The sequence below is a fragment of the Pinus tabuliformis genome, chromosome 1_1 (genome assembly GCF_031772625.1).
Source record: "Pinus tabuliformis cultivar Carrire ecotype Pingquan chromosome 1_1, CPIR1, whole genome shotgun sequence".
Taxonomy (NCBI): Eukaryota; Viridiplantae; Streptophyta; class Pinopsida; order Pinales; family Pinaceae; genus Pinus; species Pinus tabuliformis.
Window position 1 is genome coordinate 341,631,816 of NC_142297.1, and position 17,763 is coordinate 341,649,578.

Consider the following 17,763-nt stretch of genomic DNA (forward strand, 5'->3'; position numbering starts at 1 on the left):
ATGATTCAGGACTTTGTGAAAACACAGATGACTGACCAGACATATTTACAGGAGAATGAATTCCTCTAGGTGGAACCGGAGTACGAGGTGTAGAAAAACCTACTGAGTTGTCTAAAAAATTGGTTAATGCAAGGTACCAAGATTCACTTCTAGGAGGACTGTAAAAGATGGATTCACGCTCCCTTAGATCAAGGGTAATTAGATCTTCAGAATCAGAAACGCCTATTTCTTCCTCTGGAACAAGTTCTTCTATAGCAATTAATCCAACAGGAAGATTTTCGGTGATAATTCTTTCTATTCTTGGTGAATCAGGAACACTAGGAGTTGGAGTAACAGGTTCTGAAATTTCAGGTTCTTCGCCTGTTTCACTGGCAGATGAAAAACTACCAGCAAGCTCGGAAACTGTAACAGCTTCGGGATTGTAACCTGTTTCTAAACTTTGGTAATCTGGATGGACTACCAAGGAAGATTCTCCTTCTTCAGGTGATCCTACTCTACTGCCACTAGGAGGAGTTACAAGGACCTTTAACCCTTCTAAATTACCTGGGTCGTCTCGAGGAGGGGATCCCCTAAGTCTACGGGATCTTCTCAACAATTCGGCCACAGAAACAACTTCAGGAGACTGGCCCGCAATTCGACGGGACCTTCTCGGTAATTCCGCCACAATTAAAGATTTTAACTACAACACACGAAAACAAAGTAAAAAATTTCAAATCAAACCACCTAAAGTCTTCTAAAGAACCAATCAAATTTGAAGCACACGCCTAAATAATCTAGAGCGTCAAACCACACACAAACAGTAGTCTTCCGGACCAAAAGCGCTAGTTGGTGATTAGGCCCAACCTCGCAGGATTCAGTACAGAAATGGTGGGTGGAACAGTTACCCCGGCAACCTGCTTAATGAATAGACTGGACCAAGTTCCTCCACTTTAACCGTCTCGAAGTGAAGCGAACCCCCCAGAAAATCCAAGTGAGTATAACCGACGTCTGCTCCAGGTACAGTGGGACCTTCCCTCCACCGTCACCTTGGGTAGAATCCTAGATATTATGGCCACTAAGGTTACCAATCACAACAATTACACCTGGGGGAACAGTCTAAACTCCGACAGCACGCAAGGGCAGAGTAGCAAGCTCCAATCCCCTTACCGGCTCCTTGACAACAATCCAAGGTTTACCGATAAGTGACCCCTGGCTCCTCGACAATGGTTAATCCGAGGTTTACCGTTTGTAATACGTACTGCCTGGCGTCGTTCCCAACGAGGGAGGAATGATCCCCTCACTGGTTCGGACACGAGCTCGTGCTTCTCCTTTAAGAGGAGCTTTCCCAGAATGTAACTGAAACAATTGGATTTGTTCTACTCAAGATAGACTATCTGTTTGGTTTTGTAGTCTTGGAGAGTTAAGTACTCACCTACTCCAAGACCCTAGCCTAAGCTATGTTGGTGCTTCAGAGCCCTAGAAAAATAAAGATTACTAGATTGATTTTAATTTAAGCGTTACTTTTAAGGTTGTTTCTTAAGTCAAAAGGTGATGGAAGTGAAACAGTGGTGTGTTGACTCGACTCGAAACCACTACAAAATGCACCTAGAATGATTTATCCACTACTTTACTTTTTCGATGAATTGCTTAACTAAAAAGTTGAGAGAATGCAATCTTTATAAAAGCAACTTCTTAATTGAAGACAATCAAAGAAACAATTCGTTTTTCTTTTCCAAGCATAAAAACATAACTTCTCTTTACATGCACGAAAAAACTCTTTTCTTCTTTTGAAAACAAAAAGCTACTTGAAACAAGACTTTTTAAGAAGATGTTTTTGTATTTTTCTTTTAATAAAGCAAGTAAATCTAATATAACCAAAAATCAATCTTAACAACTCTTAAAATCTATGAAAATGCACTCATAAGCAAACTAAAGGCAAATTTACTCTAAGCAATCTTAACGAGGCCAAAACTAACAATGATTATTTCTAAGGTGTTTTACTTGATCACAATCAAATCAAGGACTAGCTTATTGCAGAATCAAAAACTAGCCAAAACAAAACTCTAATCTTTTTGTTCTTTTTGTAAAATGGAAATCAATACTTTATAAACAAGTAATTCGAAATTTGACCCAAAACAACTCAAATGGCAAGTTGCTCACACAAGGAGACTTTACGACAGGCCCGACTTCTAAGAAGGTTGACTAACCAGAGAGATCTAAGGCTGGACAACTTTCTACTATCAAAGTCACTACAAAGCCTTTCCAAAAATCAAACCCTAGGTCTAAACTTCGTTGAAAACCACTAAAACACTCAAAGCTCACAAAACAAGTTCAGGTGAAAATTCTTGACAGGGTACTAAAGGATCTGGGCAGAAAACACTAAGGAAAAACAAAATCTAAAAGCAATTTAAAGCAAAAATGGAATTTTCTTAAGTTTTACAGGAAGACGCAGGCAACCCGTTGTCACAGGTGCGGCCCCGCTCTGTGCAGACGGCAACAGCGCGTCCAAAGACGCACTGTGCAGTACTCAGAGGGTGCGTCCTTCTGGAAAAATGAAGAAAAACCAAATCTAACTAAATCTAAAGCTAAGCCACCCAAATACTAATTCTCACAGTCAAAAACCAGAAAATAAAAATGATTTTCTCAAAGCAAAGTTCATATAAAGGAAAAGACTCTCTCATTAATGGATTCCCCAGTGGAGTCGCCAATTTGTCACACGGAATCTGTCAAGGGTGCGGACACGACTGACCTTCCTAGAAGTCTAAGACATTCTAATGACAAACAAGACAAAATGGAGTGATCTTTCTCTAAATACACCTTTTACAACATGAAAACTACAAGTGTTTAGGCTTACCTTATTCCAAAACGCTGTTGTTGAAGTCCGTTCTTGACGATCCGGATGAGCTCCTCCTTCAAGTCAATTCCTGCAACCACAAACAATCAAACAATTACCAAGCACTTGCATTTCATATAATAAAACATATATTCAACATGCAGACCAAGGAACACATGAAATAACTCATTAACACAAGCTATTGAGAAAAATAAACCAGTTTGTATTAATAACGAAACAAAGAAACTCTTACAACCTGGCCTTGGTGTTGTGCAAGTTCCTCCCAGGGTCCATCAAGGGTTTTCCTCTACTTTGACAAAGCTCACCCTCTCCCAAGTAGAATCAAGTGAAGACAATCTCTCCTCACAAAGGCTCTAATGGAAGACCTAAATCCTGCAGCATTTACCCAAAGAAAATGTATAGCTCCAACCTCCTCTCCTTCTGGCTCAATGCCTTTATTTATAGTGCTGTAAAGAGGTTATTCAGGTCCACTATCAATGGGATCATCCCCCTCTATGGGTGGGATAGCTCCCTTATTGATGGGATAAGTTCCCCCTTAATAGAGATACATGAACCAACTGGAGGCGCATCCATTTCATCAAACCGACCTCTAGAATGTTCTAGAAGTAACCACAAGTAACTTTTTCAAGATAAAACTCGCGCATTTTGCCTTTTACAGAGGGACGCACCTGTCCCTTAACATACAGAGCGTCCATGGACGCATATTTTGTGAACATGGTCAGCGTCCCCGCAGGTAAGGCTAGAGAGAACCTGCGACCCCAGAGATAAACATAGTTTTTACAAGACTTTCTCTCTTCTTTGAGTTTGAGATGGATAACAGAGGCATGAGACTTGCCTAAGAGGGTAGCATGACTGTTGATTTGAGCCATACTAACTGTAAGTAGTCAAGGTGACATTTTTTTGTGTAACAATTACTCCTGACAGAACTTGACTCATTATTCTAAAAGTTCAAAGGAAAAGTGGTACGAGAGTACATGTGACTCATATTAAGAGATTTGATTTAATGCGCCAAAGTGAGACCTCATGGAAAAAATGGCTTTGTGGCGAAGTTTCAAATTACGAGAAACATGGAGACCCATTGTAGAGATCAGTGAGAGAATTCCAACAGTGCTGACGGTTTGTCAAACCGAGCTACCATTTACTCCTAATGGCAAAAAAAAACTAGAGTTTTTCTTATAAAAGGGATTCTTGCCCCCAATTCCAATTCATTTGTACATTGATTTGTTGGAGAATTTAGAGAAGAGTAAGAGGTACTAAATCTTGGTGAGCTCATAGCAGAGTCATTGGATTTTGAATCAATGACTTAGTAGGTGGCCTTACTTGTCAAGAAATGGCCTTAATGCCTCTCGGAAGAATGGTTTGTCATGAAGAATTTAGGAAAGAAGGTTGTCCATTTAATTTATGAAAAAGAGACACTATGTATGGAAAAGATACAAGTGAAAAGATGTTTATTTTTAGACTAGACAATATCTCCTATCTCTCTCTCATCCCAATCCCAAAATCAATAAGGAATATCATTTAAATTTAATGCCCCGAGCTACATTTTTAAGACATAGTTTGGATTCTTAAGAAAATTACCCAAAAGGCAACACAATTATTGTTATTGTTAGACCTATGCATTAGGGATTTCTCTAACATCCACTTTAACAAGCATCTTTCCATGTGCTCAATATTCAATAAAAATAACATACTTTGTGGTGTTGATAAGTAATTTCTATTAAGTTTCTGCTTTTATGGATCTTGGGGAATTCCTAAACATAAACTTCTTAGACTAAATAAGAAGCGATTGATTTGTAATATTATTTTTTTGTGGATATGGTTAAAGTGGACAGAATCTACCCATGGTATTTACCGTGGTAGTTGCTCATGGCATTGACCCATGGTATTTGCCTTCGTTTTCGAGTGAAAACAATAAAATAAAGTCTCTAGAGATTCAATGAAGCATATAAAAGGGGATAGGAGCCTAACAATGTAATCATCGAGAGTTATTTATCTATTTTTCTTTTGTTGAGAGCTTGTCAATGCAAGTTATAGTTGATCCCAAGGACGGAAATCCCATGGGAGTAATTTCTCTGGTGGATCCATCAAGGATCTAAGATTGTGCTTCAGCATCTTTAATTTCTCTATTGATGGGAAGCCATACATGCCAAGGCATGAGCTTTAGTAGTGCTTCTGTGGGCATGTAATTTTGTTTATATTTTTTTACATAAATAAGATGCTGCATTCTCATATATTTATTGTGTTCAGTGTTTTTACTGCAAGAATTTTATTAGAACACCTACAATGTACGATGATTGATTAAAATTTCGATGATTGGGAAATTACAGTGGTATCAGAGCTGTGCATCCCGCCAGCCTGAGGGTTTTATTGGAAAATTCTAAATTATTTGCAGGGTTATTTGGAGGTTTCATGCAGGGAAATTTGGCGGAATTTATGCTCACCCTAGCCAAGATTTCCATCTTCGATGGTATTTCGTATCATCCTAGTTGGCTCTATTTTTTGGTTGATTGGAAGGATACTTTTCTGCATTATTTTGAGAGTTATTATTTTATTGGAAACAAAAGAGAAAACATTACTTTGCCAAATTTTTAGATTGGACCTGGGTCTACTTTACCACATTTATCCATTCAAGTTTACGGGGTCAAGATCGAACCCCTATCAGATTTGAGGGTCTATTTTCAATTGTATTGCAGGGCTGTGAGATTTGTTGTAGGAAGTACTACCATCTTGACTATAATTTGATTACAGGTCTATAGAAACGCAATAGAAGAGTTCATCTCCTTCTAGTGGGTCAAACACCAAGTGTTCAAAGGCTAAATTCTGAGCACAAGTATCATATCAAATTATGTCCGTTTCATTTCAAGATCAATGGTATGAATATATTTTGTAATCTATATTGGAAAGAGGCTGGATCATTTAAATCTAAGGAGGAGACCCTACCTTTCGATGCCATTTTTAACTTGCTCATAGATCTAAAGTGTCTCCTTGAAATAATTACGGGTTGATTTCATTGGAGGTAAAAGTGGTCAAATTGCAAAGGTTGGAAAGTTGAGTTTCTAAACTTGATCCCAAGGAAGAATATAAATTATTTAATCAAACTCATCCTAGGATTGAGGTTGAACCCATAGCCAAATTTGGAGATTGATCACTTGGAGGCCACATTTCTTTTCCAAACACTGAGGGTTTCAAGGGTCCTTGCTCCACGCATTTTCCAGAATTCTTTCTGTTGTAGTGTTTTCTTCTCAAAGATGTACGAAAAGAACCCACTTAAGACTGTGGATGATAAACAATATCAATAATATAAATGGCTGCTAAAAATTGTAGATTTGCAACAAATGACAGAATCAAAACTTGCGAAAGTCCTAATCTATGCCACAATCATTGTTAAACAACAAAAAGAAACAGTAATAACTCAAATAATCCAATGGAAACTATATATACAAAGAATAGATTTTATTATAACACCTGTGAAGGGAACAAATAAATGTTACCTGTCCCCCTCTATGGGATGGGCTCTTGGCTATCCTCAAATGTCTTCATCTTCTTTAGAGTCTCTCTCCTCTATAATGTGAAAACCCAACAAATAAAATGTTTGAGCTTAATGGGAACTCGAATGTCAGAGAAATGAAGTGCATCAATGAAAATAATTAAAGTTACAGTGGTGAGTGCAACAATGAAAATAGTCAAAAGTGAATAATGAATGGAAAACCCTTCTATTTATAGCAAAATATTGAGTTATCCTCGAATAATGAGCATTAATAAAATATTATTAACCCCATTCTTGGAATAACCACTTGGAATATTTTATTGTATTTGTTTAGGAGGGAAAAAATATTTAGACTTTTATTTAGAAATAATAAATAAATAAATGATTTATTTATCATCTCAATAAATTGGTTAAGGAATAATAAGGAAATAATGATTTATTTAATTATACCCAAGGGATTTTTAAAATTTGACAAGGAATAATAATTAATTATTCCTAGAGAAAAATAAGATAATTAATAATTTATCTGTTGATTTTTCATAATTGGGTCAAATATGACACAGAATAATAATTGAACAATGGTTTAATTAATTATACCTAGAAGGAAATCAAATAAATAGTGATTTATTTAATTATTCTGCATGAGTTTAATTATAAATTACTTAACAAAGGTGGTTTATTAAGTAATTTTTCATAGTGAAAGAAATTTTACTATTGTAAAATTCACTTTACATGGTGTAGTTCGATCCATCTAGTAAATTAGGCTAGATGATCAATATTTTGGTGATAACAGATTTCCCCCCAATGTACGAGTGTTAGGAGGAAAACATATGACCGAACTGTATTGTAAAGACATAATCACTACACAACAAAGTGGATAGAGAGAGAGAGAGAGAGAGAGAGAGAGAGAGAGATACAACTGAAGCAGGAGGATAGGGACAGAGGGGGCAAGACCAATGCAAGTCACCTTTTATGTTGTGGTACCAGACCTCAATGAGGCATGGGAAGCATACATATATCCACTGAGATAACTTAGTACAAAAATAATGGTGTGCTGAGAAACATCGAACTGTGCAATGAAGTACATGCTGAATGGTACATGAGATGTTGGCATAACTGAGTCAGAAACTAATACAATGTGTCCCATATATATAATGCACCTGGAAAAACATGATCCAGGATTTAATATAATATGAATTGATTACATCATATATAATGGCCCTTCCCTCAAAAAATGGGTTGGAGGGAGGGTAGAACAACCGAAGAAGCCTTGTTGAAAAAGGAAGGGATCTGCAAAACTAAATGGATCATCTAAAGGAGATGTGCATGCTATGAACACTGTGATTCATAGGAACCGAACCCATTATATTTGCGGAACTGCATCTAAGGCTGCAGCATAATAGGAATGCATCTGAGCATGTGGGGGGCTACCTGAAGGGCCACCCCCTCATGAGGTCTCAAACATCTCATGCACACCTAGGAACCACTGGTACAATCTGCTGCATCACTCGACCATCAAGTGTATGGATCACGAACATGAAACAACCAAGTCAAAGGGCAATAATGAGTCCCTCTACTCGATCCAAAGTACCAAACAAGAATGGAGGCTGGAACTAAGATACACCGCCCTTTAGGTCATTCTTATGGAATAAATGAGTTGATGTCGATAGAATAGGGCCCATGATAGGTGAGGCAATGAGGATCCTCAACTAAGGTATGAGGGAAAATAGTAATGTGACTGATCGACTGACACTAGGTATAATGGAAAATGAGGGATTGAGGGAGAAATAGACAAATTCCCTTGTCATAGATAAAGTGCATGGTTGACCTAGCAGCAATTGACTCAACTCCGGATGGGATGCAGATAGTATGACTTGAGGCTAAAATGGGAAAGAAGGGATGAACGGTATCAAAATATGGATGGAATACTGTGATATGATATAATGGGATACGAAACAGATTCCATGGATTCAAGGGTGACTCATCGCAGATGCTCTGAACAAGGGTGACACGATGATGCTGCCACACAGAATAGGCCCAGTGGGGGCCATGAAAAAATGAGGAAATGATGGTTACACATGATAAAAATTGACACGTGAGATGACAAGTTCCAAGGGAAGGTGGTCCCCAAATTACAAGCGTTGCATATGAAGAGATCCGATTTTGAGAGGCGACGAAGTGACCCTTCTTGGAAAAATGGCTTCCTAGTGAAGTTTCAAATCATCCAAAATTGATAAAGACTCATTATAGCACTCGATGAGAGATTTCCAATGATGTTGATGGTTCGTCGAGCTGAGCTACCATTTTGTCAAAGCAGGTGACAAAATCTTTGTGGATTTTTCTATGAAAGGACATTTTCCCTCCAATTGGAATTCATTTTTTAAGTGAGTTGTGGTAAATTTGGAGAGGAGGAAAAGGCCCTAAATCTTATGGATATCATAGTGGACAAACTGGCCATCAGAATCAGGATCTATGACTTTCAGGTAGTGGCCTTACTCATCTCTTCAATTTCAATTATTTATTTCGTGATTTTTGGCTCTTGACAGTTCCCTGGGAGAACCTTGCTCCTCTTCACAGTCTAATCACACTTTTTGTGCCTAGAAGTGCAATTTGGATCACAGGAAATAGGTGAAAACCTGTGAGCTCACACTTTCTGGGCATAAAAATGTGATTTGGGGTTGAAAAGAGGGGTGGTTTGCTAGCTTGGTGGGGGTTGTAGGTTGATTAGTGTGGACCAGTGTTTTCTTGTCTCATCTAACAAGACATGTGGTGTTTTGCAGGCATGGCAGAGCTAAAAATCAACTGGTGTGAGTGAGACTTGGAAACCCTCTAATCGAAGATTCTAATGGGTCAGGGGGTTTGAGGGGCATTGGCTCGCTATGGGGTTCTCAAGTTGGTAGAGAACCCATTGATGAGGGTAGGTGAGCCCTTGCTATTGAGAATTGTGAGCTATTGGGATCCAGACCATGAGGTATTTTTCGTGCAAGGGCACAATATTGAGATCACATTACAGGATATTTATTTCTTCACCGGACTCCCTCCCCTCAGAGTGGTGGGGGATATACATCTGGCGTTTCTTTGTGGGAGGAACATTACAAAGTTTGTGGAGCGCCATTTTACACAGGATGTGCATGTGAAGGGCACGACTATCCTAATTGGTGATTTAGACCGGCTAGAGACATAGGTTGTTTCCGCAGCTATGCTACGGATCTTGGGCAACCATGTGTTCCACCACATCACTAGTGGGCAGATGATGCTAGTTGAGAGTGTTTTGGCTACGACCTACTATGGGTGGGCTGAGATGATGCTGTCGTCAGTGAAACGATAGTTAAGTCTATGTAGGTGAGACATGACTATGTTTCTAGTACAATACTGTGCGCATTCTTGTTTGAGGAGATACCCACCATCCTTCCTCATGTATAGATCTGATATGGGGGTCCATAGGAGCCAAGGATCCTCCATTGGGGGCAGCTACTGCAGAGAGGAGGACGGGGAGTCGGACGGGTATTCCAACCTGCGTTTTTTGCATATTGGGATCAGATGCCCCTCTAGATTGATGATTATCCTTATAGCAAGATGAACTATCAGGGAGATCCTGACTTGCCACTTTCGCTCAGGCAAGCATGGGGACCAAACGGTAATTGTTAAGTTGCTATTTTTATGGTGCATTTCATACTTCTATCACATGTATATGGTACTAAGTGTAAAATATGTGGTATGCAGACATATCATCAGTAAAACTGGCAAGAAATGCAGGACGAGCCACAGTGCCTGTGGCCGCAGATTAGGGAACATTGTCATCTTGTCAAGGTCCAAAGGATAGTGTGCTACTCGTTTATCTACACCGTAGATGTGGGGTACTCTTGACCAGAGTTTCTAAGCATGGATGGCATGTGGTAGATGATCGATATGTATATGAGTGTAACGACCTTCCCTTAGAGTGGCGACGTATCATGCGGCGCATGACGATGGCTGGTCATGCAGCACATGATCTACGTGCAGGAGGGGCAGAGCATTTGGTACGTGATCCTTCAGATAGTGACTAGATATGGGGACATGTGGGTCCCTTTGATTTTGATTTTGTAACATGTTATGGGCATGTCAGATGTATTTAGAGCTATGGGCTCCGAACACTTATATGATGCATAATATGATTATGCATTTTTATATGACGATGATGGTTCGCCATGTGTTTTGTTTATGGTTGTCTTCTATGGTATACATGTGATAAATGCCAATCTAGAATGTTATTTGCAATGGTATCTACATAGTTATTTTCGGCTCTAGGAACTTGACTAAAAGTAATGGTTTCAAAAGATGACGGATGAGATCATGCATCCTACCTAACTTCATGACAGAAATAAAGACATGCAAATCAAAGAAATAAGCTATGAGAAAAATTTCTTTAGGTAGATTGCATTGGGATTATTAGGAGGGAAATAGCCTTTAGAATCCTCTAAAAAATATTCCCCCTTGCCTATGTGCAAGGGTAATTAAGGGTAGACATAGCTTCCATGATGTCCTCATCAAAATTGAAGATGTGCGGACGAGAGGAATATTGACTACATCATGTGGCGCGGTACCTAGTGCGTCAACCTAAGAAAGAAGGTTCACATATGCATCATATGGAATGGTAGATGACGAGATAGTAGATGAAGGATCTATGTATGTTGAGACCTGGGATTCTATCGAAAGAGGTTGAATAGAAGCGTGCTCAGAAACCTCAGAAAGGATTGCCTACGAGGAACTCAAGGATGATGACAGGTAAAGGATATGGCCCGTGGTGTCCGTTATCTCGACATCTGGGGAAGGGATCACGATGGTGGGACTAGATTCCCCCTATTTTGGTTTACTATTGGTACAAAAATCCACAAGAAGAGGAGAAGGTGATCCATTATGAGTGGTCTCGTATATGCAAAGTGCCTTAAGGAAATCATAAAATTCGTTGAGATGAGGGCAACAATGGGAGTAGTCACCATGATGATCACACAGGGTACAAGGGTGAATTTTGCGTAACATTTTGAGTTTTTTGGGTGGACCCTATAATTTAACATGGACTTTAGGATATTTGACTTAGGGAAGGTTTCAAGAACCAAAGGTTTGAGATGAGGAAGCTCAGGACAATTATTGGTTGCGTGCCCCACAACTTTACACAAAGTGCACAGAGGTGACAAATTTGGGGTCTTGGGGACTGGAGGAGGTTTGGGAGCCTTGTCCTTAAGTTCTTTCCTCTTAGCTTTTCCCCTGTCCAGATGCTTTCAGAACAGGAGTGAGTTTCTCTTAAGGTTGTGATGGAACTAAAGTAGTGGTAGGGGCCATAGGGACCATTTGAACCAGGGTCAGAGCACGATAAGGTCTTAGCTGACCAAGAAGAATGCTTGTAGGGGGATCAATGTACCATACGGGGATCCCTAAAGTCATGTTAGGAAGGACCAACGAATCCATGACAGGGACATAAAATATTTAGGGAGGGGGAAATAAGAAAGATATTTGGCCTGCAAGGTAATGTCCCAGCGGAACAACTCCTGGATGGTTGAGACTTGGAGGAACAGTTCCTGGGGGAAGATAGGAGAGGCACCCACAAATGGAGGAGGTCCTGGGGGGTGGATCTGGATGGCTTGGCTGGGATGGTAACCGCACGGTGCAGAGGAGGTCATTATGGATGAAATGTACCAAACTGCTTGAGGACAACTCGTGACGGTAAAAGATTTAGGCTCTAAGATGAGAGGGGGAGGACCATGGAAAGAACCCAACAATGAGGAATCTTTATAGACTCTCGATGAAACACTAGTGAGAGGAGTTTAAGACTTCTTATCTAACACTGATGAGATAATTGACTCGAGGAATGTCACGGATGTTGGCTCGTAGTAAGTCAACTGATCTATGGTAACGATCTTCCCTTCATGGGGGAAGCACATCTTGCAGAAAACTGTAGATGCGATAGCTGACATGGCATATGTGTAACTACGACCCAAGAGAATTTCGTAACCTAAAGGGGTATCAATAACCTCAATATCTACATGGACAGTCTTGCCCGCAAGGGTCACTGGATAGTTGTGGTACATGCTAAGAGATTAGGAGGAGTGTCTGTCCTAAGCATGCAAAGTGATGGTGGAGGGGGAAAACTCAGATGACTGAAGTTTTTTCCAAATGGTAGCGGACATCACATAGGTGGATGCACCATCGTCAGTAATGCATCGGGAGATGATGACATTACAGACTCGGACTAGTACCTAGAAAGCAACGGAGCAAGGTAATGGGGGATGTTCTAATGTATCAACTGGGAAGACAATCAAACGATTTTCAAAAGGATCTACTATCCCTAAAGAGGTTATTAGAGCTTTCTTTTGAGAAGGGCATGACTGGAGTACATCCAGCGTCGATATGGCGGTAGGTGATTGCGCCAAGTCATCTACTATACTGTATATATGGGCAACTCGGTTATAAGCCGTGTTATGGCATAATGGTCCCTTTGGGATCTTGGGAATTGCCTCAGCTTTAGGTTGAGGGATATGTAATGGAAAATTTGATGTCGTAAGAGGCTCAGTAGAAGCTTTGGCTTTGGACTCAGTGGCGGACGAAGTTGATGGCTTATCATATTGACGTGATCGATTTTGCAAGTTGATATCAGAGGGATTAACCTCATCAAAGCTCATCATGAGGATCTGGTAGTCACGAGGACCAGAAGGTTGGGGAGGGGGGGCTGCTTGACCTGGGTGAGGTTGAGAAGAAACAAATCCTTGTTGAGGGAAAGGATTTGTAAGCACTGTCGGTTGAGATGGTGTAGGATTCTAAGGTAATTGTTGGCCTCTAGAAGTTGCTTGAGCTTCCCACATTTGGCGCATCTGGGGTAAGATAGCACACTCATGTGTATAATGCCCATGTACACCACAACATGCACAAGGTTTGTTCATGTGAATAGCCTTGTTTTGCTTGGGTTGGCTTCCCTGTTTCTGGTTGTTGGTGTTAGGCTGGTTCCCCTGGGATTCACTGGGTTGATTACCTTGATTACCCTGGTTACCCTTGTTACCCTTCCCCTCCTTATTTTTTCTTCAAATTTTGGCGATTGGTTGCACTCTGTTGTGCAAACACCTGACGCTAAGGGGGCAGTAGCTGTGGGGGTTAAGTATGCATGGGAGGCTGCGGTGTTAATGCTTGAGGGGCTGGAGTGCTTGACTGCTCATAAGGAGGAGCAATGGTTTGGTAGATAGGTTGGGGCCCTGAAAACATGTTGCTAGTAGGAGGGGCATAAGTGTTGGAGGAACTGGTGCCCCCCTGTGGATGGCCATAACTTTGTTGAGTATATGGGGAAGGATGTGAAAGGGTTCCAATGATATGTCGGCAATGTGAGATTTCCCCGGTGCATTGGAACGTCCAAGATGGGGAAAGTTTGGAATGATGGTATATGCAGAACCAAATTGCACATAAATCAGGTCATATCTCAGAGCGGTTTGGAGAGCTTATTCCTCAGCCTAAGGAAAATGGGACGCGGCATCTTTTCTAATGGGTGCTAAAAATCTCTTGAGAAACCAATCTAGATAGACACAGTCTTCGAGGTGAGGGGCACGACATGTGCTCCTCCTTCTAACCCACTCTTGAACATGGTCGGAAAGGTGAGTGGCAAAGTACTGACAAAATGAGGTCAATATCTTTTTACTAGTGTCATATCAGAGAGGTAGCTAGAAATATGAGAGGAACAATTATCAAGCATCATGAAAATGGAATGAAATGTGGCAGGCTAGTCTACATACCATTTTGTAGCATCTCTAGTGAGCGTGTGTTGGAACAGCCGAAAATGAATTAAGTCATCAGTAATGGAGTTGGATGAACACCACATGTGGAAGGAGTGAACATGATCGGTAGGATCCTCTCAAGAAATACCCTCAAAATTTGGGATATTTGAGGGAATCTTAGTCGGCATAGAATGCCAACCACCATCGTGGTGTATTGGGTCGTTTATCAACTGGCTAAAATCCAGGAGACTTAAGCCAGCCATAAAAGGGAGTATGGGAGTTTTTTGAATGGTTCATGAGATTGCTCCTCTAGATGTGATCACTAGGGTAAAACTGGAGCCAACACTAGGTTTGGTTCCTACACCAGTTGTGGGTCCAAACATGGTGACAATATGTGGTGAAGGAGGGTTGGAATCAAATGAACAAGGAGAAGAGTCGATATGGGGACTCAGAGGGCTATGAACTCGAACCCAGTGGGGAGGAGTAATATGCCCGAGTGGAAAATGGGGATGAAGCTATAAGAGTCTCTGTGACAAATGCCTTGGTGGCACAATGGTGGTAAGACACATGTGACATGAAAATGGTGAACCGAGATCAACAATATGACTTTGTCTCAATGAGGGGAGATAAATTTATTATGTTTAGTCTTGGCTTGGGGGTGTAAATCAACTTCCCTTCGCTTAAGGTGTGCTTGTGTGTGCAAGTGTATTTATTGATTAAGCCCAAATCATGTTTGTAAAAAAGAAAAAATATTGTTGAAAATAAACTAAAATTAACAATAGTAAATGAACAGTAAAACCATTAACTAAACCCCACCTAAACTGAATTTGCAAACACTGTGTTTGTTGGTGGTGAAATCGACTGAAAACACACTAAAAAGTTCAAGGGATCTAAGTGTCAGTGTGACTGGGATGAAATAACACTAGCCTACTAGAAAGTGGTGCAACAACAACAAAAAACCAGAGAGGAAGATCACTACAAAAAGATAGGGAGATGGGTGTAAATCCTAGGGCAACCGATGGGACCCTAAGGCCAATGACCAAACAAGGCTTAATATGAAACCATGGATGGAAACAACCTATCTTTGGAGATCTGAAAGAAAACTGTATAGATCTGGAAAATATGGCTGAAAGTGCTGGAGAAACTCAAACTTCTTACTCAGCTAAACTCCTCCTATAAAGGTGGAAGCGTAGTATAAGCCCAAAGGGGATAAATTCCACTTTGACGATTAAATCAGAGTATATCAAGGCCTAAGAAGGATGAGACAGAGGTCAAACAACCCAACGCACAACTCTCAACAAAACCTAGAAACAGATCTAATAAAAACTCAGAAACCCTAAAATCGCTGGTACTAACCTATTTTTAGGGGGGCTCACATTTTTTGGGGTGAAATATGCACTCTAGACTCGAGATCGCACTTTTTGGGCTAAAAAGTGTGATTTATGATCCTTGATTCCTGGTCGGAAAATCTCATAAAAAACTACTATCTCTGTCGCAGCTCATTCCCGTGACATGCGGAAAAGACCAGAAAACTTGCAGAAGTTAGAAATTTGACATATCTAGGGTTAGAAAGCTAGTAAATAACATTAAGAGTCTGAACAAATAAGAAACCCTAACCTGAAAACTGAAGGTCACCCAAGTTTCTGGATCTGAAGTAAAAAACTAATGGAGTTGCCAATTTTGTTGTAGTGTTTTCATCTCAAAGATGTATGAAAAGAACCCACTTATGACTGCAGATGACAAACATTTTGAACAATATAAATGACTACTAAACATTGTAGATTTGCAGGAAATGATAGAAGCAAAACCTAGGAAAGTCTTGGCCTATGACACAATCATAGTTAAACAACAAAAATAAACAGTAATAACTCCAATCATCCAATGGAAACCAGATATACAAAGAATATATTTTATTATAACACCTGTGAAGGGAACAAATAAATTTTACCAGTCCCCCTCTATGGGATGGGTTCTTGTCTATCCTAAAACGTCTTCAGCTTGTGTAGAGTCTCTCTCCTCTATAATGTGAAAACCCAACAAATAAAATGTTTGAGCTTAATGGGAACTCAAAGGCAGCGAAATAGTGTTCGGCAATGAAAATAATAAGAATTACAGCAATGAGTGCAACAATGAAAATAATCGAAAGTGAATAATGAATGGAAAACCCCTCTATTTATAACAAAATATTGAGTTATCCTCGAATAATGAGAAATAATAAAATATTATTAACCCTATTCTTGGAATATTTTATTATATTTGGTTAGGAGGGAAAACGTATTTAAACTTTTATTTAGAAATAATAAATAAATAAATGATTTATTTATCATCTCAAGAAATTGGTTAAGGAATAATAAATAAATAATGATTTATTTAATTATTCCTAAGGGATTTAGTCAAATTTGACAAGGAATAATAATTAATTAGTGATTAATTAGTTATTCCTAGAGAAAAATAAGATAATTAATAATTTATCTTTTGATTTTTCATAATTGGGTCAAATATGACAAGGAATAATAATTGAACAATGGTTTAATTAATTATTCCTAGAAGAAAATAAAATAAATAGTGATTTATTTAATTATTCTTCATGGGTTTAATTATAAATTACTTAACAAAGGTGGTTTATTAAGTAATTTCTCACAATGAAAGCAATTTTACTATGGTGAAATTGACTTTACATGGTGTACTATGATCCATATAGTAAATTAGGCTAGATGATCAATTTTTGGTGATAACACTTTCATCAAAGGGGACCGAGTTAAACAGGGAGAGAGGGCGGAATATTTTTTCTTTAGCAAGTGAATCTGAGGGCCATTGAGGATAGAACCAATAGCCATAGGCATAGATTGCATCAAAACACTCTACCGACATTGCTGAGCCATGGATTAGGTTAACAATGGTCTGATCCAGCGTTTCACCTCCCGGGAGGCACCTCACCACGAAAGGGAGTATTGAAATCACTAGAGCAAGGAGGTCGGCTGAAAATCACGCAGACCCATCGAATCAATCGCATGGGACTATACCACTGACAGAAGGGAATTCGAGGCACTCATAACCAAACATTGGTATTGCTGATCTGAAGGGTGATGTTTCTCAGTAGTAGTCGAGGTTGTGAGGAGGGTAGTTTTGTGTGTTAAAATGAACACCGAGCCATCTAATAGTAGAGGTGTTAGATTGGTTTCAGCCTTTGATTCATTTCAATGGAAGGCGGAAGGGAGTATGAGTGTTGCATGCTAATTAGTTGATATAGCCTGAGCATTGGTCGCTTTGCCAAAACACTATCACAACAACTATCTGAGTAGAGAAAGGAGTTGAGCGTCCCCATATTTGTTCCAGGTGAAAGGAAGTGGACATAGCCTGGGCGTTGCACTATCACCACAACCCTCTAAGTGCAGGAAGGAGCTGAGAAAGTTTGATAGGCTTTGGTTCTGGCATTGACCATCGATTCATTACGGGAGCCAAAGTTGTCATCACTCGTAATAGTAGAGACAAGATTATTTTTACCGTAGCGTCGGTCAAGGAGCCAGTCATGGTCCTGTTCAGGTGCACCCCAAAGTATTTGTTTTATTACATTAGATAAATTGATCTCACTACATCAAGATCACTCACACATTAGTCATAGAGGCAAAGACACCGTGTTTTTGCAGAATTGAGTAAATTATATTTCATCAAAAGATTTCGTGGTGGGTCACCATAATTAAATAAAGTAA